At 37.9% G+C, this 23,704-nt stretch overlaps 1 non-coding gene across 1 annotated transcript; it reads left to right on the top strand.

The window, feature by feature from the left end:
* The first annotated feature begins 18,459 nt into the window (after nucleotides 1-18,459).
* Nucleotides 18,460-18,567, top strand: LOC112745273 (small nucleolar RNA R71). The gene has a single exon (XR_003173210.1). It is a non-coding gene; the product is annotated as a small nucleolar RNA R71 (small nucleolar RNA).
* Nucleotides 18,568-23,704: the final 5,137 nt, after the last annotated feature.

Raw genomic sequence — 23,704 nt, 5'->3', positions numbered from 1 at the left:
CTTCTGAACAGTTTTGGCATCTCACTTTATCCTTTGAAGTTTAGAATGATTGGCATCTATAGGATCTCAGAATTTAGATAGTGTTATTGATTCTCCTAGTTCAGTATGTTGATTCTTGAACACAGTGACTTTATGAGTCTTGGCCGTGACCCTAAGCATTTTGTTTTCCAGTATTACCACCGGATACATAAATGCCACAGACACATAACTGGGTGAACCTTTTCAAATTGTGACTCAGCTTTGCTAGAGTCCCCAATTAGAGGTGTCCAGAGTTCTTAAGGACACTCTTATTGTTTTGGACCACGACTTTAACCGCTCAGTCTCAAGCTTTTCACTTGATACATTCACGCCACAAGCACATGGTTAGGGACAGCTTGATTTAGCCGCTTAGGCCAGGATTTTATTTCTGTGGGCCCTCCTATCCACTGATGCTCAAAGCCTTGGATCCTTTTTATTTTACCCTTGCCTTTTGGTTTAAAGGGCCATTGGCTTTTTCTGCTTGCTTTTTCTTTCTTTTTTTTCTCTTTTTTTTCTTTATTTTTTCCTTTATTTTTTTGGCTTTTTTTTTCGCATATTTTTTTTTTGCAAACTTTTCACTGCTTTTTCTTTCTTCAAAAATCAATTTTATGATTTTTCAGATTATCAATAGCATTTTTCCTTTTTTCATCATTCTTTCGAAAGCCAACAATTTTAACATTCATGAACAATAATTAAAAAATATGCACTGTACAAGCATTCATTCAGAAAAACAAAAAGTATTGCCACCACATCAAAATAATTAATCTATTTTAAAATTCAAAATTCATGTACTTCTTTTTCTTTTTCAGAAAACATTTTTTATTTAAGAAAGGTGATGGATTCATGGAACATTCATAGCTTTAAGGCATAGATACTAAGACACTAGTACTCATGTAATAAGACACAAACATAAATAAAACATAAAGCATAATTTTCGAAAAACAGAAAAATAAGAACAAGGAATATAAAGAACGGGTCCACCTTAGTGATGGCAGCTTGTTCTTCCTCTTGAAGATCTTATGGAGTCCTTGAGCTCCTCAATGTCTCTTCCTTGCCTTTGTTGCTCCTCCTTCATGACTCTTTGGTCTTCTATAATTTCATGGAGGAGGATAGAATGCTCTTGGTGCTCCACCCTTTTCTTAGTGATGGGATTGTCCTCATCAATGAGGATATCTTCCTCTATGTCAATTCCAGCTGAATTACAGAGGTGACAAATGAGATGAGGGAAGGCTAACCTTACCAAAGTAGAGGACTTGTCTGTCACCTTATAGAGTTCTAGGGATATAACCTCATGAACTTCTACTTCCTCTCCAATCATGATGCTCTAGATCATGATAGCCCGGTCTATAGTAACTTCAAACCGGTTGCTAGAAGGAATGATTGAGCGTTGGATGAACTCTAACCATCCCCTAGCCACGGGCTTGAGGTCATGCCTTCTTAGTTGAACCGGCTTCCCTCTTGAATCTCTCTTCCATTGAGCGCCCTCTTCACAAATGTCTATGAGGACTTGGTCCAACCTTTGATCAAAGTTGACTGATAAACCGCAATTTTTTGGTTTATCTTGTGCTTATTTTGGGGGATTTTATCACTTTTTCTCACATTTATTCAATGAAATAGCATGGTTTTACAATTTTCCCTTGATTTGTGCTTAAATGTGAAAATATGCTTTTTAGGCCTTAATTTTGCCAATTTTAACTCACTTTAATTCCATTCGATGCCTTGATGTGTTTGTTGAGTGATTTCAAGTTCATAGGGCAAGTATTGGATAGAAGAAGTGAGGAGAAAAGCATGCAAAGTGGGAGAACTCATGAAGAAATGAAGGAGCCGTAAAGCTGTCAAGTCTGACCTCTTCGCACTCAAACGACAATAAACTGAGCTACAGAGGTCCAAATGAGGCGGTTCTAGTTGCGTTGGAAAGCTAACATCCGGGACTTCGAAATGATATAAAATTTGCCATATGTTGCCTGACGCATAGGGGGGCGCACGAGCCATGTACGTGCACGCGCCGATGGAGCACGTGGGACCACTTTAGTGAAATTGCCCGGCCCCCAGCGATTTCTGAAGCATTTTGGGCCCAATCCAACCCATTTCTGATGCTATTGAACCCAAGAATTAAAGGGGGAATGAACTAAATAGTCATAGTTTATTTTTTCATCATGTTTTCGGCTAGAATTCTAGAGAGAGAGGCTCTCTCCTCTCTCTAGATTTATGATAGAAATTAAGGTAGAGTTAGGTTAATCACTCTCAAATTTCTCTTCCAATTCTTGTTTTGATTTCAATTCTCTTTATATTTTAGTGTTCTATTGTCTTAATCTTCTTATTTTCTCTAATCATTTTCTTATTTTGCTCTCTTTAATGTTGATGAACACTTGTTGGATCTAATTTCCTTTTAATGCAATTTCATGTTTCTATGTTTCTTTTATGTTGATCTTGACTGCTATTGTTGATTTCTGGTTTTCTTACAAATTGTAGTTGGTAGATTTTACTATTCTTGCTTATTTACCATGCTTTCCCTTTGTACCCACCAAGTGTTTGACAAAATGCTTGGTTGGGCTTTAGAGTAGATTTTGAGCATTCTTGGCTTGCAAAGAGTAATTGGGCAATCTTGAGTCATGAAAATCCAACTCATGTTGGTGATCTACAGTTTTTAGCTAATATTGTTTCCATTGACGCTAATCTTTTGCTAATTTATTTAGTGAGTTGATTAGGACTTTTGGAATATTGTTTCCATTGACGCTAATCTTTTGCTAATTAAATTAGTGAGTTGATTAGGACTTTTGGATTGAGATTAGCTAGTCTTATTAGACTTTCTCCGAGTATGAGGATAACATGATACCTTCCTCAATCGTCGGAGATGACGTGATGAGATAAATTCTTGTTTATAATTGTGGTATCGTTGATTAATCTTGTTTGAATTTCTCCCTATTTGTTGGAGTTGACTAAATAAGATGAATTAATCATTGCATGACTAGGATAGAAAGCCTATGATCTCAACCTTGCCATGAATGTCTCTCTTTATTACTTGCTTTCTTTAATTGCTCTCTTTACTTTTCTTGCCATTTATTTTCTTGTCCTCTTATCGACCAAACCCCCCCCCTTGATCTTCATAGCCAATAATTGAGCACTTCATTGCAATTCCTTGTGAGACGAGAATTCATTCAATTGAGGAAATTCTATGTCAACAAAAGTTCGTTCATCAAAATAGCGCCGTTGCCGGGGAGTTGCAATGGTGTTATGTTATTGGCTATTGTATATATGTTAATATCCTTCTTTGCTAGTTTTTGCTTGTTTTAGGAGTTAGCTTTTATTAGTTCTTACTAGTTTCGTTTTTATTTTCTCTTGCTATTATGAATTCTTACCACTTTGACTATGAGTTTGGTTCAAATTATGTTGTAGGAAATGGGAGCTACAATGAGGATGTGCATCAAGGATGGAACAATCAAAGATGGGAAGAGCCTCGAGAGATTGATCAACCTTATTGGCAACAACCTCCGGATTCTTACGGGTATAACTCTAATCCTAATGCATATCAATCTAATGGATGTGGTGACCCTTATTGTGATTGTCAACAACCACCACCACATGCCTATGAACCACCCTCTCAACGTGACTTTGAACTACCTTACTCACAAGCCCCCTACCACCAAACACCTCATTATGACCTCAATCCTTATGCACCCTACCAACCACCTTATGAGCCATATGAACCATACATAGAACCACCACAATCCCAACACAATTACTCTCAAAAACCCCATCAATATACACCAACTCCATACCTTTACCAAAATGAACCACCTTCCAACTATAATGCCTTCCTCCCAAACAATGAACCTTCTCTTCCACCGTCACCTCCCGATGAAGCCCCCACGCATGAATTAAGAGATCTTGAATCTCATATCTTAAGGTGACAAGAGGAGGATGAAAAGAGGTTTAAAGAGCTAGGAGCCAAGATGGCTACCCTAGTGGAAGATGTTAGTAATATGGCCTCCTCCCGACTAAGCCTAAGCAACCAAGACACTCCCATTGACGAATGTGGAGAGGTAATTAAGGAGCACAGTGAGGGAGTGAGTTTAGAGCTTCAAGGTAAAGAAGAGGAGTTGAAGCAAGGAGTGCAACAAGAGGAGGAAGTTAAGACAATTAAGCCGGAAGAAGTGGTTGAAGCCTTTGAAGAGGTTGACCAAGAGATGGATTCAATCATTGAAGAATTCTTATGTATAATTGAATCCTCTCCGATTGAGTTTGACATAAAGGGTAAGGAATAAGATACCTCACCTCCCATGGCCTTGGTAAGCGATGAAGAAGAGATTGAATTGGAAGGAAGCTACCAAGAGGAAGAGGTTGAAATTGAAGAAGCTTGTGAAGAGGTGGAAATAATCAAAGAAGAGCACAAGGGAGTGGAACTTGCAAGACCATTGGAGACATCCCTTCCTAAGTTACCATCCAATACAATATTCAAGTGGGTAAAATTTCTATCCCTAAGCTTCACTTTCCCACTTGAATATGGTTTGGTTGAAAATGATGGTCAACTTATAGCTCTTTGTGGAGTTAAGAGTAAAAGAGATTTGTGTAGTGGTTGTAAACATCATTCTAGGTTTATTATGGTTGCTTGCTCAAAGTTTGATTGCAAGGTTTGGTGTGGAGCTAAATTGTGTGGGTCTAGAAGAATGTTTGGATACTTCTTTGAGAATTCTAAGGTCATGCCACCCAATTGGAATCATGATGATCAATTTGAAGATGGGTGTCAAAATAAAGTGTGGAATCCCGGATCGCATAAGGAGAATCAAATTTGGGAGCTCATGGTTTGTCAAGAACTCCATCAAAGTTTGGAGTTATTTACTTTGAATGATGAAGTACAATGCAAGTCCAAGCATTGGTGGATGTTCAAGGATAGCTTCAAGCACAAGCCACCTTGATGAGGAGCTCCCCATAAGTCCAACTTAAGGACAACAAACAAAAGTGCTAGGTGGGAGACAACCCACCATGGTAACATCTTTTCATTTTCTTGTTTGTAAATATTGGTAGAATTAGTTTAAATTCATATTTAGAGTAGTTTGTTGAGTATATTTGGTAGTATAATATGTTGAATAAGGTTTTAAGGTGTTTGGGTAGCTGTTTGGAGGTTTGGAATGCTTGGTTTGGTGCAAGAACTTGGAAAAATTTTGAAAAACAGAGCACCAACCCGCGCGTGTGCGCACCTGGCGCGAACGCGCGCCTCAAGCATTCTCGACCATCCAAGCGGATGCGCCATGTATGCGGACGCGTGGATGCAAAAATCTCACCCCTCCATACATTGACCCGAGAGTTACGCCTACACTGCGCCAACACAATCCCTGACGCACAAAACCACCCGCGCGTGCACGCACCTGGCGCATACGCGCCCTTCAAGCTAATTGCGTAATGCGCGCGCACGCACGCTGTGCGCGTGCGTGCCGGTAGCGTCACCTGCCCTCCTGGTACATGTTCCAGAGAGTTGGGCCAATTTTGTGCCTAGTTCATGCCCGTGACTAATGCGCAGGCGCACTTCACGCGTCCGCGCGGATCGCCACCTTCATCAGGCACGCGCCCACACACTGTGCGCGTCCGCGTCGCACTAAAAAAAATTTTTTTCTTCCATTTTCTTTTATTGCATTTGCCTATTTCCATTCATTCCATTTTAATTTTGCTTTTATAGCTTATTCTTATTTTCTTTTCTAAGTTTCTTATTTTAATAATGGTGTTAAATTCTCTTACTCAATTGTTGAGAATTTCTTGGATAATTTTGGTGCTTCTTGACTTGTTTGATATTGATGGGTAATGAAATTTCTAATTCAATGCTTAACCTTTGATGATCCTTGTACCCTTTGTGCATTGATATGAGCTTACATGTTCTTTCATGACCTACTCTTTCTATTTGAACTTGATGCTTTTGAGTGCTCTTCATGCTTTGACTCTACTCTTGCATCAAGTATTAGTTAATATGCCTTTGCTTGAATTGCTTTTTCACTCACATGTTGTAGCTACCATGTAGTGAGGACCCTATTCTTATTTGGCATTAGCCCCCGCCTATGTTTTATTGCTTTGATATCTTTGTTGTAGGCTTAATTTTCTTTTTTTTTCTTCCCTTATAGGTTGGCCACCAAGAAGGAAAGAAAAGGAAAAGCTTCTAAATGGGGCAACAAATAAGTCCTTCCGCACAACCTTTTGGAGGAACTCATCAATTGTAGCAACCCGTCCACCTTGCTCTTCTTTGCATGCACCGAGGACGGTGGAAATTTCTAAGTGTGGGGAGGTCGTCCGACCGATCTCCATGGGTAACAACGTCCTCTTTCAACACCAATTTCTTTGTTAGATTAGTTGTTGCATTGCATGATAGATTGCATGTCAGTTAGAAGTTGTACATATTTTTATCAATTTTTTTTATGTTAGGACCAATTGGTTAGGGTGATGATTTCTTTTCCAAGAAAAATTATTTTTAGGGCACCCTACCAATTTAAGAAAAAAATTTGTGTTGAACTTGCTTGAAGAATGTATTTTGGAACATGGTTTTTGAGCTAAGAACACAAGCATGTGAGTTTTAAGCCCAATTGTGTGGTTACATCTTATAACCACTTATTTCCATTCTTGTGTGCATTATTCTCTTTCTATGATTGTAATCTTTGATTTGTTTGATTCTTTATGTCCATTGTTCCATGTATACATGCATTTATATAATTGAGGCCATCATTTCATTTAGTTCACTTACCCAAATAGCCTACCTTTTATCAACCATTGTTAGCCAAATATTGAGCCTATTTAATCCCTTTTATTCTTAATTGTAGCACATCACTACTCATAAGCGAAAAACAATAAATGTCCTTAATTTGGATCTTTGATTAGCTTAGGCTAGTGAGGGTGTGTTTAAATTAGGTATGGGAAACTTGGGACATTGGTTGAGGTAAAAGTGTAATTTTTATTTTTGTTGAAAATATTGGGAATTGGGTGCATACTCATGTATTAAATATATAAAACCATATGCATTGATACGTTAGTATATACTTTAAAAAAAATGTAGAAAAAAAAATATATATAAAAAAATTTATAGAAAAAGAAAAAGAAAAATATATAGAAAAAGAATAGAATAAAAAGGGGACAAAAATGCCCCAAAGTAAAGTTCAATAAAAATCAATGCATATGGAATGTGAATTAAAGAGAATGCATGAGTATGTGAAAAAAGTGGGAATCATGTGTAGCTAGGTTGTGTATTAGAATTGTATAGGTTGTTATATGTGTTTGGTGAGAGCTTAGGTTAATCAAAGATTTAAATTTCAAGCTCACTTGACCGTATACATCCCTACCTTTACCCTAGCCCCATTACAACCTATGAATAAGTCCTCATGATGAATGTATGCATGCATTGAATAATTGTTGATTGTTAGATGAAAAAAAATCATGGAAAGCATGAGTAGAAGAGAATTGAGTAATCAACTCTATACACTTGAGCGACTAGAGCGGAAACACTTCCGGTGAGGTTTCGATGCTCAATTCCTTGTTCCCGGCTTTCATGAGCTTTCTTCTTGCAAGTCTACTTGTACTTTATTTTGATATTTGAATTGGTAGAGTTTGTGCGTCATCATATGACCTTTGCCCTACTTGCTTATATATGTTCTTGGAGATTGATTTACTTTTAACCAAGTAGGTAGAATCATAATGCATTTAGTTGCATGCATGTAGATAGGTTTATATAGTTTATTTGCATTGAATAAATGTTCATACCCTTTTCTTGTCCTTCTTTATTCTTAGCATGAGGACATGCTTGGTTTAAGTGTGGGGAGATTTGATAAACCCTAATTTTGTGGTTTATCTTGTGCTTATTTTGGGGGATTTTATCACCTTTTCTCACATTTATTCAATGAAATAGCATGGTTTTGCAATTCTCCCTTGATTTGTGCTTAAATGTGAAAACATGCTTTTTAGGCCTTAATTTTGCCAATTTTAACTCACTTTAATTCCATTCGATGCCTTGATGTATTTTTTGAGTGATTACAGGTTCATAGGGCAAGTATTGAATGGAAGAAGTGAGGAGAAAAGCATGCAAAGTGGGAGAACTCATGAAGAAATGAAGGAACCGTAAAGCTGTCAAGCCTGACCTCTTCGCACTCAAATGACCATAACTTGAGCTACAAAGGTCCAAATGAGGTGGTTCCAGTTGTGTTGGAAAGCTAACATCCGGGGCTTCGAAATGAGATAAAATTTGCCATATGTTGCCTGAAGCATAGGGGCGCGCACGTGCCATGTACGCGCGTGCACCGATGGAGCACGTGGGACCACTTTAGTGAAATCGCCCCCAGCGATTTCTGAAGCATTTTGGGCCCAATCCAACCCATTTCTGATACTATTGAACCCAAGGATTGAAGGGGGAATAAACCAAGTAGTCATAGTTTAGTTTTTCATCATGTTTTAGGCTAGAATTCTAGAGAGAGAGGCTCTCTCCTCTCTCTAGATTTAGGATAGAAATTAGGGTAAAGTTAGGTTAATCACTCTCAAATTTCTCTTCCAATTCTTGTTTTGATTTCAATTCTCTTTATATTTTAGTGTTCTATTGTCTTAATCTTCTTATTTTCTCTAGTCATTTTCTTATTTTGCTCTCTTTAATGTTGATGAACACTTGTTGGATCTAATTTCCTTTTAATGCAATTTCATGTTTCTATGTTTCTTTTATTTTGATCTTGATTGCTATTGTTGATTTCATGTTTCCTTGCAAATTGTAGTTGGTAGATTTTACTATTCTTGCTTATTTACCATGCTTTCCCTTTGTACCCACCAAGTGTTTGACAAAATGCTTGGTTGGGCTTTAGAGTAAATTTTGAGCATTCTTGGCTTGAAAAGAGTAATTGGGCAATCTTGAGTCATGAAAACCCAACTCATGTTGGTGATCTTGAGTTGTTATCTAATATTGTTTCCATTGACGCTAATCTTTTGCTAATTTAATTAGTGAGTTGATTAGGACTTTTGGAATATTGTTTCCATTGACACTAATCTTTTGCTAATTAAATTAGTGAGTTGATTAGGACTTTTGGATTGAGATTAGCTAGTCTTATTAGACTTTCCCCGAGTATGAGGATAACATGATACCTTCTTCAATCGTCGAAGATGACGTAATGGGATAAATTCTTGTTTATAATTGTGGTATGATTGATTAATCTTGTTTGACTTTCTCCCTATTTGTTAGAGTTGACTAAATAAGATGAATTAATCATTGCATGACTAGGATAGAAAGCCTATGATCTCAACCTTGCCATGAATGTCTCTCTTTATTACTTGCTTTCTTTAATTGCTCTCTTTACTTTTCTTGCCATTTATTTTCTTGTCTTCTTATCAATCAAACCCCCCTTGATCTTCATTGCCAATAATTGAGCACTTCATTGCAATTCCTTGTGAGACGATCTGAAGTTTAAATGCTTCAGTTATTTTTCATTGGGGTTTGTTACTTGTGACAACTCAAATTTTTGATTGAGAGGATTCTTTGTTGGTGTAGAACTATGCTTGCAACGAGAATTCATTCAATTGAGGAAATTCTATATCAACAAAAGTTCGTTCATCATTGACCCTTCTAGTGTAGGGGCGTGCATCTCCTTGCATCATGGGCAAGTTGAATGCCAATTGTAAGCCAATTCTTTGGGTCCGGGTTTACACTTTGATCATGGTTCTTGGTGATCCATGCATTGGCATAGAACTCTTAAATCATTAAGATCCTGACTTGTTGAATGGGGTTGGTGAGAATTTCCCAACCTCTTCTTCGAATCTCATGTCGGATCTCCGGATATTCACCCTTTTTGAGTTTGAAAGGGACCTCAGGGATCACCTTCTTCTTGGCTACAACTTCATAGAAGTGGTCTTGATGCACCCTTGAGAAGAATCTCTCCATCTCCCATGACTCGGAGGTGGAAGCTTTTGCCTTCTCTTTCCTCTTTCTAGAGGTTTCTCCGGCCTTAGGTGCCATAAATGGTTATGGAAAAATAAAAAGCTTTAGCTTTTCCCACACCAAACTTAGAAGGTTTGCTCGTCCTCGAGCAAAAGAAGAAAGAAGAGAGTAGAAGAAGAAGAATTAGGGGAGATGTAGGGTGGTGGAAGTTTCGGCCAAGGGGATAAGTAGTGTGTATGATGTGTAGAAATGAAGGAGTGAAGATTGGTTTATATAGGGGTGGAGAGAGGGGTAGGGTTTGGCCATGTATGGGTGGGTTTGGGAGGGAAAGTGGTTTGGATTTGAATGGTGAGGTAGGTGGGATTTTATGATGGATGGATGTGGATTGGTGAAGAGATTATGGAGAAGAGGGTAGGATTTGATAGGTGAGGAGTTTTTGGGGAAGAGGTATTATGGGAAGGTGTGCAGAAGAGAGAAAGAGATGAGGTAGGTGGGGATCTTGTGGGGTCCATAGATCTTGAGGTGTCAAGAATTTCTCATCCCTACACCATGTTGGCGTGTAAACGCCCCCTTGATTGCCACTCCTGGCGTTAAACGCCAGGTTCCTGCCCATTTCTGGCGTTTAATGCCAGCTTTTCTCCCCTTTCTGGCGTTCAAACTCCAGCTCTATGCCCATTTTTGGCGTTAAACGCCAATCATTTCTGGCATTAAATGCCCAGAATGGTGCCAGACTGGGCATTTAATGCCCATTCTGCTATCCTTACTGGCGTTTAAATGCCAGTAAGCTTCTCCTCTAGGGTGTGCTATTTTTAATACTATTTTCATTCTGTTTTTGCTTTTTCAATTATTTTTGTGGCTTCACATGATCATCATCCTACAGAAAACATAAAATAACAATGGAAAATAAATAGATATGATTAAATAAAATTGGGTTTCCTCCCAACAAGCGCTTCTTTAATGTCAATAGCTTGACAGTGGGCTCTCATGGAGCCTCACAGATACTCAGGGCATGATGATGGCCTCCTAACACCAAACTTAGAGTTTGAATGTGGGGGCTCCAATTGACTCTGCATTGAGAGAAGATTTTCATGCTTCCTCTCCATGGTTACAGAGGGAGATCCTTGAGTTTTAAATACAAGGGAGTCCTCATTAACTTGAAGGACCAATTCTCCTCTGTCAACATCAATCACAGCTTTTGCTATGGCTAGGAAGGGTCTGTCAAGGATGATAGATTCATCCATACACTTCTCAGTGTCTAGGATTATGAAATCAGCAGGGATGTAGTGGCCTTCAACCTTTACCAAGACATCCTCTACAAGTCCATAAGCTTGTTTATTTGAATTGTCTGCCATCTCTAGTGAGATTCTTGCAGCTTGTACCTCAAAGATCCCTAGCTTCTCCATCACAGAGAGTGGCATGAGGTTTATACTTGACCCCAGGTCACACATAGCCTTCTCAAAGGTCATGGTGCCTATGGTACAAGGTATTGAGAACTTTCCAGGATCCTGTCTCTTCTGAGGTAATCTCTGTCTAGTCAAGTCATCTAGTTCTTTGGTGAGCAAAGGGGGTTCATCCTCCCAAGTCTCATTACCAAATAACTTGGCATTTAGCTTCATGATTGCTCTAAGGTACTTAGCAACTTGATCTTCAGTAACATCTTCATCCTCTTCAGAGGAAGAATACTCATCAGAGCTCATGAATGGTAGAAGTAAATTCAATGGAATCTCTATGGTCTCACTGTGAGCCACAGATTTCCATGGTTCCTCATTAGGGAACTCCTTGGAGGCCAGTGGATGTCCATTGAGGTCTTCCTCAGTGGAAATCACTGCCTTTCCCTCCTCTATGCATTCGGCCATGTGGGACGTGTTTATGGCCTTGCATTCTCTCTTTGGGTTCTCTTCTGTATTGCTTGGGAGAGTACTAGGAGGGAGTTCAGTAATCCTCTTATTCAGCTGACTAATAAACCCTGATTTTGGGGTTTATCTTGTGCTTATTTTGGGAGATTTTATCACCTTTTCTCTCATTTATTCAATGAAATAGCATGGTTTTGCAATTCTCCCTTGATTTATGCTTAAATGTGAAAACATGCTTTTTAGGCCTTAATTTTGCCAATTTTAACTCACTTTAATTCCATTCGATGCCTTGATGTGTTTGTTGAGTGATTTCAGGTTCATAAGGCAAGCATTGGATGGAAGAAGTGAGGAGAAAAGCATGCAAGTGGGAGAACTCATCAAGAAATGAAGGAACCGTAAAGCTGTCAAGCCTAACCTCTTCGCAGTCAAACGACCATAACTTGAGCTATAGAGGTCCAAATGAGGCGGTTCTAGTTGCGTTGGAAAGCTAAATCTGGGGCTTTGAAATGATATAAAATTCGCTATATGTTGCTTTTCGTATAGGGGTGCGCACGCGCCATGTACGCGTGTGCGCCGATTGAGCACGTGGTCCACTTTAGTGAAATCGCCCTCAGCGATTTCTGAAGCATTTTGGGCCCAACCCAACTCATTTCTAATAATATTGAACCCAAGGATTGAGGGGGGAATGAATGAAAGTAGTCATAGTTTAGTTTTTATCATGTTTTAGGGTAGAATTCTAGAGAGAGAGGCTATCTCCTCTCTCTAGATTTTAGGGTAGTTTTAGTTATTACTTCTTGGATCCAAGTTTTAATTCTTGTTTTGATTTAGTTTCTCCTTTCAATTTCTTGTTGTTACATCTCTACTCTTCTAGTTTTTACTTGTCATTTCCTTTATTTTGTCCTCTTTTATGTTTATGAACTCATGTTGGATTTGATTTATTTCTAATGCAATTTAATGTTTGATGTTCTTTTAGTTGTTGATTTAAGTTGTGATCTTATTTTCCTTGCAAATTGTAGTTGGTAGATTTTACTATTTCTTGCCATTTATTATGCTTTCCTTTATTACCCACCAAGTGTTTGACAAAATGCTTGGTTGGGCTTTAGAGTAGATTTTGAGCATTCTTGGCTTGGAAAGAGTAATTGGGCAATCTTGAGTCATGAAAACCCAACTTATGTTGGTGATCTAGAGTTGTTAGCTAATATTGTTTCCATTGACACTAATCTTTTGCTAATTTAATTAATAAGTTGATTAGGACTTTTGGATTGATATTAGCTAGTCTTATTAGACTTTCTTTCATGGAAGATAATATAATACCTTCTTCCAATGTTGGAGATAACGTAATAAGATAAATTCTTGATATTATTGTGGTATGATTGATTAGTCTTGTTTGACTTTCCCCCTATTTGTTGGAGTTGACTAAATATGATGAATTAATCATTGCATGACTAGGATAGAAAGCCTATGATCTCAACACTTGCCATGAATGTCTTTTTTTTATTACTTGCTTTCTTTAGTTATTTGCTTGATTTACTCTTCTTGCCATTTATTTTATTGTCCTCTTATCAAACCAAAAACCCCCTTACCCCTTCATAGCCAATAAGCATACACTTCATTGCAATTCCTCGTGAGACGACCCGAAGTCCAAATACTCCGGTTAATTCTTATTTGGGGTTTGTTATTTGTGACAACCAAAATTTTTGTATGAAAGGACTATTGTTTGGTTTAGAAACTATACTTTACAACGAGAATTCATTAGTGGAATTCTAGACCACACAAAAGTTTGTTCATCAAAATGGCGCCGTTGCCGGGGAGTTGCAATGGTGTTATGTTATTGGCTATTATATATATGTTAATATGCTTCTTTGCTAGTTTTTGCTTGTTTTATGAGTTAGTTTTTATTAGTTATTACTAGTTTTGTTTTTTTATTTTCTCTTTCTATTATGAATTCTCACCACTTTGGCTATGAGTTTGGCTCAAATTATGTTGTAGGGAATAGGAACCATAATGACAATATGCATCAAGGATGAAACGATCAAAGGTGGGAAGAGCCTCAAGGGATTGATCAACCTTCTTGGCAACAACAACAACAACCTAATGCATATCAATCTAATGGATGTGGTGACCCTTATTATGATTGTCAACAACCACCACCACATGCTTGTGAACCACCCCCTCAACATGACTTTGAACCACCTTACTCACAAGCCCCTTTTCACCAAACACCTCCATATGACCCTAATCCTTATCCACCATACCAACCACCTTATGAACCATATGAACCATACATGGAACCACTACCATTCCAACACAATTACTCTCAAGAACCACCTCAATATACACCATCTCCATATCCTTACCAAGATAAACCACCTTCTAATTATGAAACTTCCCTCCCAAATAATGAACCTTCTCTTCCACCATCACCTCCCGATGAAGCCCCCACGCAGGAATTGAGAGATCTTGAATCTCATATCTTAAGGCGACAAGAGGAGGATGAAAAGAAGTTTAAAGAGCTAGGAGCCAAGATGGCTATCCTAGTAGAAGCCGTTAGCAATATGGCCTCCTCCCGACTAAGCCTAAGCAACCAAGGCACTCCCATTGACGAATTCATAGAGGCAATGAAGGAGCATAGTGAGGGAGTAAGTTTAGAGCTTCAAGGTGAAGAAGAGGATTTGAAGCAAGAATTGCTACAAGGGGATGAAGATGAGACAATTAAGCCGGAAGAAGTGGTAGATGCCTTTGAAGAGGTTGACCAAGAGATGGATTCAATAATTGAAGAATTCTTATGTACAATTGAATCCTCTCCAATTGGGTTTGACATGGAGATCAAAGAAGAAGATGCACAACCTCTCATGCCTTTGGTGAGTAATGAAGAAGAAATTGAAGTGGAAGTAAGCCACCAAGAGCAAGGAATTGAAATTGAAGAAGCTTGCAAGGAGGTGGAAGATGCAAAGAAAGAGCACAAGGGAATGGATCTCACATTGGCTAAGTGTGGGGAGGTCCCCCTTCCTAAGTCACCATCCTACACAACATTCAAGTGGGTAAAATTCTTATCTCTAATCTTTACTTTCCCACTTGAATATGGTTTGATTGAAAATGATTGTCAACTTAGAGCTCTTTATGGAGTTAAGAATAGGAGAGAGTTGTGTAGTGGTTGGACACATCACTCTAAGTTCATGATGGTTGCATGCTCAAAGTTGAATGGTGATGGTTGGTGTAGAACCAAGTCACATGGGTCTAGGAGAATGTTTGGATGTTTACTTGAGAATTCGGATCACTTCTCACCCAATTGGAATTGTGATGATCAACTTGAAGATGGGTGTGAAAACAAGATTTGGGATCCGGGTATATATGAGGATCAATTTTGGGAACCCTTAGCTTGTGAAGGACTCCATCAAGACTTGTTGAAACTTATTCGAAATTTTGGAGCACAATGGAAAACCAAGCATTGGTGGAGGTTCCAAGATGAATTCAAGCACAAGCCACCATAACAAGGAGCTTCCCAAATGTCCAACTTAAGGACTTAAACTAAAAGTGCTAGGTGGGAGACACCCCACCATGGTAAACTCTTTCCATTCTCTTGTATATATAATCAATGAATGCATTAAGTTTCCATTGTTACGTAGTTTTCTTCTTTTCATACTTTTGCATGTCTTGCTTTGATTGATTGCTTATTAGATTCATGCTTTGACTAGAATAGTTATTTCTGAATTGCATTTTGCTTGTAGTATAAGTTTTGTTTTTAGTGTATTTGAAAATTTTTCAAAAACCAAAGAGATTTTTTGTTAAATTTGATTTTTGATTATTTTAGAATGCTTGTAGATTAGGAGAGTGCCCTGTTTTTGAAAAAAAAAAAGGGAAAAACGGGCATCCGCGCGTGAGCGTGCTTTGCGCGCGCATGCCGGTGGTGTATATCGCACTCCTGGTACAAAAACCAGAGAGTTGTGCCCAAGTTGTGCCCACTTTGTGTCCGCGACCCACGCGCAAGCGTGCATGACGCGTACGCATCGGTCGCCATCTTCACATCCGCGCGTATGCGTGCTATGCGCATACGCGTCGCTTGTCCTGCCTGCCCAGCCAAGTGCACGCGTGCTGTGCGCGTACGCGTCGGTTTCATGCCCTGCTTCCCCTGTTTTCTGCTCTGTTTTCTTCCTCTTTCTTTCTTCCGTCTTCTTTCTTCTTCTTTCTTCCTTTCTTACTTTCTTTCCCTTTTTCTTTTCTTTGCAAAATTCCACTTTTTATTTTTCTTATTTTCATTTTCTTCTATGTGTTGCATTTGCATATTATCAACCATTGCGTTTTAATTTTGTTTTTATAACTTGTTCTTGTTTTCTTTTCTAAGTTTCTTGTTTTAATAATGGTGTTGGATTCTTATATTCAATTGTTGAGAATTTCTTGGTTAATCTTGGTGCTTTGTGACTTGTTTGGTATTAATCGTAATACTTGCTCTACACAAAAGATTAGTTCTTTAGTTCTTCTTGACTCATGATCCCTTGTTTTCATACCTCATCATCATTGAGTTAGGATGGGACCAAATGCTCTCATGATTATCCCTAATCTTGTTTGTGTCAATTTCCATTTGAACTTGATGCTCAACATTCTCTTCATACTTTGACTTTACTCTTGCATCAAGTATTAATTGATATGCCCTTTGCCTATATTGCTTTCTCACTCACATGCGTAGCTAACATGTAGTGAGAACCCTACTCTTAATTGGCATTAGCCCCCGCCTATGTTCTATTGCTTTCATATCTTTGTTGTAGGCTTAATTTTCTTTCTTTTTCTCTCCTTTGAGGTTGGCCACCAAGAAGGAAAGAAAAGGAAAAGCTTCTAAATGGGGCAACAAACAAGTCCTTCCGCACAACCTTTTGGAGGAACTCATCAATTGTAGCAACCCGTCCACCTTGCTCTTCTTTGCATGCACCGAGGACGGTGCAAATATCTAAGTGTGGGGAGGTCGTCCGACCGACCTCCATGGGTAACAACTTCCTTTTTCAACACCAAATTCTTAATTTTTGTCCTTGTTAGTTAGTTGTTACATTGCATGATAGGTTGCATGCTAGTTAGAAATTGTACATATTTTACCACTTCTTTTTATGTTAGGACTACTTGTTTAAAGTGATGATTTCTTTTCCATGAAACTGTTTTTAGGGCACCCTACCAATTTGAAAAAAAAAAATTTTTTTGTGACAAACTTGCTTGAAGAATGTATTTTGGAACATGGTTTTTGAGCTAGGAACACAAGCATGTGAGCTTTGAGCCTAATTGTGTGGTTACATCTAACCACTTATTTTCATTCTTGTGTGCATTATTCTCTTTCTATGATTGTAATCTTTGATTTGTTTGATTCTTTATGTCCATTATTCCATGTATGCATGCATTTATATGATTGAGGCCATCATTTCATTTAGCTCACTTACCCAAATAGCCTACCTTTCATCAACCATTGTTAGCCAATTTTGAGCCTATTGAACCCCTTTTGTTCTTAATTACAGCACATCACTACCCCTAAGTGAAAAACAATAAACGCCCTTAATTTGGATCTTTAATTAGCTTAGGCTAGTGAGGGTGTGTATCAATTTGATATGGGAAACTTGGGACATTGGTTGAGGTAAAAGTGTAATTTTTATTTTTGTTAAAAATATTGGGAATTGGGTACATATTCATGCGCTATATGTAAAACCGTATGCATTGATACATTTGTATATACAAAAAAAAAACATATATATATATATATATAGGAAAATATATAGAAAAAGAAAAAAAAGAAAAATATATAGAAAAAGAATACAATAGAAAGGGAACAAAAATGCCCTAAAGTAAAGTTCAATAAAAATCAATGCATATGGAATATGAATTAAATAGAATGCATGAGTATGTGAAAAAGTGAGAATCATGGGTAGCTAGGTTGTGTATTAGAATTGTATAAGTTGTCATATGTGTTAGGTGAGAGCTTAGGCTAATCAAAGATGCAAATTTTAAGCTCACTTGACCATATACATCCCTACCTTGACCCTAGCCCCATTATAACCTATGAATAAGTCCTCATGATGAATGTATGCATGCATTGAATAATTGTTTATTGTTAGATGAAAAACAAATCATGGAAAGCATGAGTAGAAGAGAATTGAGTAATCAACTCTATACACTTGAGCGACTAGAGCGGAAACACTTCCGGTGAGGTTTCGATGCTCAATTCCTTGTTCCCGGCTTTCATGAGCTTTCTTCTTGCAAGTCTACTTGTACTTTATTTTGATATTTGAATTGGTAGAGTTTGTGCGTCATCATATGACCTTTGCCCTACTTGCTTATATATGTTCTTGGAGATTGATTTACTTTTAACCAAGTAGGTAGAATCATAATGCATTTAGTTTCATACATGTAGATAGGTTTATATAGTTTATTTGCATGCCAAACAGACTCTGAGAAATCATATTGACTTGCTGAGTCAATATTTTGTTCTGAGCCAATATGGCATTCAGAGTATCAATCTCAAGAACTCATTTATTCTGATTTGTCCCATTATTCACAGGATTCCTTTTCAGAAGTGTACATGAATTGGTTATTTGCAACCATCTCAATGAGTTCCTGAGCTTCTGCAGGTGTCTTGTTCAGATGAAGAGATCCTCCAGCAGAGCTGTCCAATGACATCTTAGACAGTTCAGACAGACCATCATAGAAGATACCTATGATGCTCCATTCAGAAAGCATGTTAGAAGGACACCTTCTGATCAATTGCTTGTATCTTTCCCAAGCTTCATAGAGGGATTCACCTTCCTTTTGTCTGAAGGTCTAGACCTCCACTCTTAGCTTACTCAATTTTTGAGGTGGAAAAAATTTGGCCAGAAAAGCACTGACCAGCTTTTCCCAAGAGTTCAGGCTTTCCTTAGGTTGTGAATACAACCATATCCTAGCTCTGTCTCTTACAGCAAAAGGGAAGAGTATAAGTCTGTAGACCTCAGGGTCAACCCCATTGGTCTTGACAGTGTCACAGATTTGCAAGAATTCAGCTAAGAACTGATGAGGATCTTCCAATGAAAGTCCATGAAACTTGTAATTCTGTTGCATTAGAGAAACTAATTGAGGCTTCAGCTCAAAGTTGTTTGCTCCAATGGCAGGGATAGAGATGCTTCTCCCATAGAATTCGAGAGTAGGTGCAGTAAAGTCACCAAGTACCTTCCTTGCATTGTTGGCATTGTTGTTATTTTCGGCTGCCATGGCTTCTTCTTGTTTGAAAATTTCTATTAGATCCTCTACAGAGAGTTGTGCTTTAGCTTCTCTTAGCTTTCTCTTCAAGGTCCTTTCAGGTTCAGGATCAGCTTCAACAAGAATGCCTTTGTCCTTGCTCCTGCTCATATGAAAGAGAGAAAAAGAAAGTATGGAATCCTCTATATCATAGTATAGAGATTCCTTGAGATGTTAGAGGAAAAGAGAAATGGAAGGAGGAGGTAGAGAGGAGAGAGTTCGAACTTATGGAGAGGGAGAGAGTTCGAATTGCACATTGAGGAGGAATGTTAGTCCCTTAAATACAAGGATGTGAGAAGGGGAAAGAATTTTTCGAAATTAAATTTAGAAAGATTTTGAAATAATTAAAAGAAATTTTGAAAATAATTGATTGATGATTTTCAAAAATTAAAATTGAGAAAGTAGTTAAGTGATTTTGAAAAAGATTTTGAAATCAGAAATAAAAAAAAGATATGATTGAAAATTATTTTGAAAAAGATGTGATTGAGAAGATATGATTGAAAATCAATTTAAAAAAATTTTTAAAATTAAAGTTGATTACTTGACTAACAAGAAATTAAAAAGATTTGATTCTATAATTTAAAATTTGATCTGTTCTTAATAGGCAAGTAACAACTTGAAAATTTTGAATTAAATCATTAATTGTAGCAAGGATTTTCGAAAATACTAAAAAATGGAAAGGGTTTGATTTTGAAAAGATATGATTGAAAAGATATGATCTGAAAAAGATTTGATTTTGAAAAATTATGAAAATTTGAAAAAGATTTGAATTGAAAACAAAATCTTCCCTCTTGTGCCATCCTGGTGTTAAACGCCCAGAATGGTATCCATTTTGGCATTTAACGCCCAAAATACTACCCTTTTGGGCGTTTAACGCCCAGCCAGATACCATGGCTGGAATTTAAACGCCAGTTTTCCTTCCCCACTGGGCGTTTTGAACGCCTAGCTTTTTTTGTGTTATTCCTCTGCTGCATGTTCTGAATCTTCAATTCTCTTTATTATTGACTTGAAAACACATAATTTTGAATTTTTTTTTTGAATTTTTAATGATGAGAAACAATAAAATGAAACTAATCATGGAAAATCAAGATCAAAACAAATAATGCATGCAAGACACCAAACTTATAAGTTTGTATACTAGGGACAACAACAAATTGAGAATGCATATGAAAAATAACAAAACACACAAGACAAGAGAATTTAAAGATCAAAGCAAGGAAATCATCAAGAATAACTTGAAGATTAATGAAGAACATAATGCATATATTCGAAAATTGCAAGAAATTAAATAAAACATGCAGGACACCAAACTTAAAAATTGACAATGGACTCAAACAGGAAACATAGATTATTTTTGGTTTTATGATTTTATAAAATTTTTTTGTAATTTTTCAAAAATTATTTGGAAAAGAAAATAAAGATTTCAAAATTCTTAATAACAATTCCAGGAATCATGCAATGTTAGTCTAAAGCTTCAGTCTAAAAAGATTAGACATGGCTAGCCAAGCTTCAGCAGGACATTACATACAACAGCCAAATTGATGAGAATCAATCAGCTTTTGTGATGATAAAAATATCATCTGAAACTCTAGAATTCATTCTTAAAAATTCTAAAGAATAAAAATAAAATAAAGTTACCTAATCTAAGCAACAAGATGAACCGTCAGTTGTCCAAACTCGAACAATCCCCGGCAACGGCGCCAAAAACTTGGTGCACGAAATTGTGATCATCAATGGCGCCAACAACTTGGTACCCACAATTGTAATCTCAACTCTTTTTCACAATTCCGCACAACTAACCAGCAAGTGCAATGGGTCATCCAAGTAATAAACCTTACGTGAGTAAGGGTCGATCCCACAGAGATTGTCGGCTTGAAGCAAGCTCTGGTCATCTTGTAAATCTCAGTCAAGCGGATTCAAATGGTTATGGAGAATTGATAATTAAAAGATGGATAAAATATAAAATAAGATAGAGATACTTATGTAATTCATTAGTGAGAATTTTGGATAAGCGTATGAAGATGCTTTGTTCCTCCTGAACTTCTGCTTTCCTATTGTCTTCATCCAATCATTCATACTCCTTTCCATGGCAAGCTTTATGTTGGGTTTCACCGTTGTCAATGGCTACCTCCCGTCCTCTCAGTGAAAAAGGTCCAAATGCGCTGTCACCGCACGGTTAATCATCTGTCGGTTCTCGATCATGTTGGAATAGGATCCATTGATCCTTTTGCGTCTGTCACTACGCCCAACACTCGCGAGTTTAAAGCTCGTCACAGTCATCCCTTCCCAAATCCTACTCGGAATACCACAGACAAGGTTTAGACTTTTCGGATCTCAGGAATTGCCGCCAATAATTCTAGCCTATACCATGATGATTCCAATCTTAGATTAGAAACCCAAGAGATACACATTCAAGCTTGTTTGCATGTAGAACGGAAGTAATAGGCTTGAGTTGAATAGAAAAACAATAGTACTTTGCATTAATTCATGAAGAACAGCAGAGCTCCACACTTTAATCTATGGTGTGTAGAAACTCCACCGTTGAAAATACATAAGAACAAGGTTTAGGCATGGCCGTGAGGCCAACGTCCCAAAGCGTGATCAAGAGATCAAAAGATAAACTAAAGATTTCCCATATGAAATAGCGTGTGTAAATACAATAGCAAAAGGTCCTATTTATAGAGAACTAGTAGCCTAGGGTTTACAGAAATGAGTAAATGATGTAGAAATCCACTTTCGAGCCCACTTGGTGTGTGCTTGGGCTGAGCGTTGAAGCTTTCACGTGTAGAGACTTTTCTTGGAGTTAAACGCTAGCGTTTGTGCCAGTTTGCGCGTTTAACTCTAGCTTTTATGCCAGTTCTGGCGTTTTGACGCCAGAATTTTTATGCTGACCTTGAACGCCAGTTTGGGCCAACAAATCTCAGGAAAAGTATAGATTATTATATATTGCTGGAAAGCCCAGGATGTCTACTTTCAGACGCAATTGAGAGCGCGCCAATTGGGCTTCTTTAACTCCAGAAAATACACTTCGAGTGTAGGGAGGTCAGAAGCCAACAGTGATGACATGACATCATGTCATGTTTTTCAATGCTTTTTCTTTGTTTTTTTTTTAGGTTTTATGCACTTTCTTGAGCCATAAGTAAACCAATTGGGTAGAATTTCATATTTCCTTTGATTCAATCAACCATGGATGAATTAATGCAATTTCATGAGATTTTGTGCTATAATTGTCATATATTATGAAAGAATAACAAACTCATGATTTTGAGCATAGCTTTGATGTGTTTGATTGATTGATGATAGGTGAAAAGAGCTTTGAAGAAGGTTGAAGAAAGAAGAAAGGGCAAGGAGCAAGAGAGAACAAAAAGCTTGAGCAAAAGCTTGCCTCAAACTTTAGCTCAAACTTTTGGAAGAGTTGAATTCACCCTGGATGGAGCAAAAGCTTGCGCCAACGTTTGCCTCAAGCTTTTTGGCAAACGTTGGCACCACACCAACATACCCAGGGGAGAAAAAGCTTGCGCCAACGTTTGGCTCAAGCTTTTTGGCAAACGTTGGCGCCACAACAGCCTGAAGGGGTATACTTCTAACAAGAATAACTTGAGCTACAGAGCTCCAAATGAGGTGATTCAAAAAGCAATGGAAAGTAGGAATCGAGAGCTTTCCAAGCATATATGGCACTGCATGGTAGACACTAAAATTCAGGGAGAAAACTGCCCCGCAATGTGCATAAACGAACATGGTGGCAACCTGCAGTGAGGCCAACTGACCTCTGCACCTTCGACGGAGAATAACTCGAGCTGTAGAGCTCCAAATGATGCGCTTCTAACGGCATTGGAAAGTAGACATTCAGGGCTTTCCAAAAATATATAATAGTATGGGGTGGATAATGTGTTTGAGCCTCCAGAACTGGCGTTTTCCACCATGTTTGAGGCAAACTTTACCTCAAACGCTGCACACCAAAGCCAGCGACCCTGTCCTCTTCAAATGAGCATAACTTGAGATGTAGATGTCCAATTGAGTTGATTCTAAGTGGGTTAGAAAGCTGACATTCAGAGCTTTCCAACCATATATAATAGATTATAGTTGGCATAAAATTTGCAACGTTGACAAGAGGACAAATTAGCACCCCAAGAGGCATACAAGAAGGATCCACGTTTGGCTTAAAGTTTGATCTCAAACTTTAGCTCAAACGTGGATAGCAGCAAAAGGGGGTGGCTGGTATAAAAAGTTTGAGTAAAAGTTTGACCTCAAACTTTTACTCAAGCTTTTCCGGTTCATGGCCCGGTTCATAAGTGGGTTTCTCTCCAACTCCAAGAGCAATCAACAAAGGCCATCTTCAACCCAAATCCAAAGCACGCAAAGCCCATTATCATCACTCAAAGGCACAAGAGATAGATAAAATAGGAATTTCATTTAATTGTAATTTGTCTTTAATTTCACTTTCATTTTCATTTTCATTTTGTAAAAAGCCTATATAAGGCATCATTCTCATTTTGGAAAGGAGGTAGGCTCGAATAGAGAGCATTGGAGGCGAGCCCCATTAGAGAGCTCTCTCTTAGTTTCATTTCTGTTTTGAATCTTGGGTTGAGAATTGAAGAAATTCTGTTTCAATCTCACCTTGAGAATTCTCTCTGTTTACCTGTCTGCATAATTTTAGTGAATTGTGATTTGAATCAAAACTCTCTTTACTGCTTTCATATCTATT

Source organism: Arachis hypogaea, chromosome 14 (genome assembly GCF_003086295.3).
Source record: "Arachis hypogaea cultivar Tifrunner chromosome 14, arahy.Tifrunner.gnm2.J5K5, whole genome shotgun sequence".
NCBI lineage: Eukaryota > Viridiplantae > Streptophyta > Magnoliopsida > Fabales > Fabaceae > Arachis > Arachis hypogaea.
The sequence above is the reverse complement of the archived record's forward strand: the minus strand, read 5'-3'. Positions and strand labels throughout refer to the sequence as shown.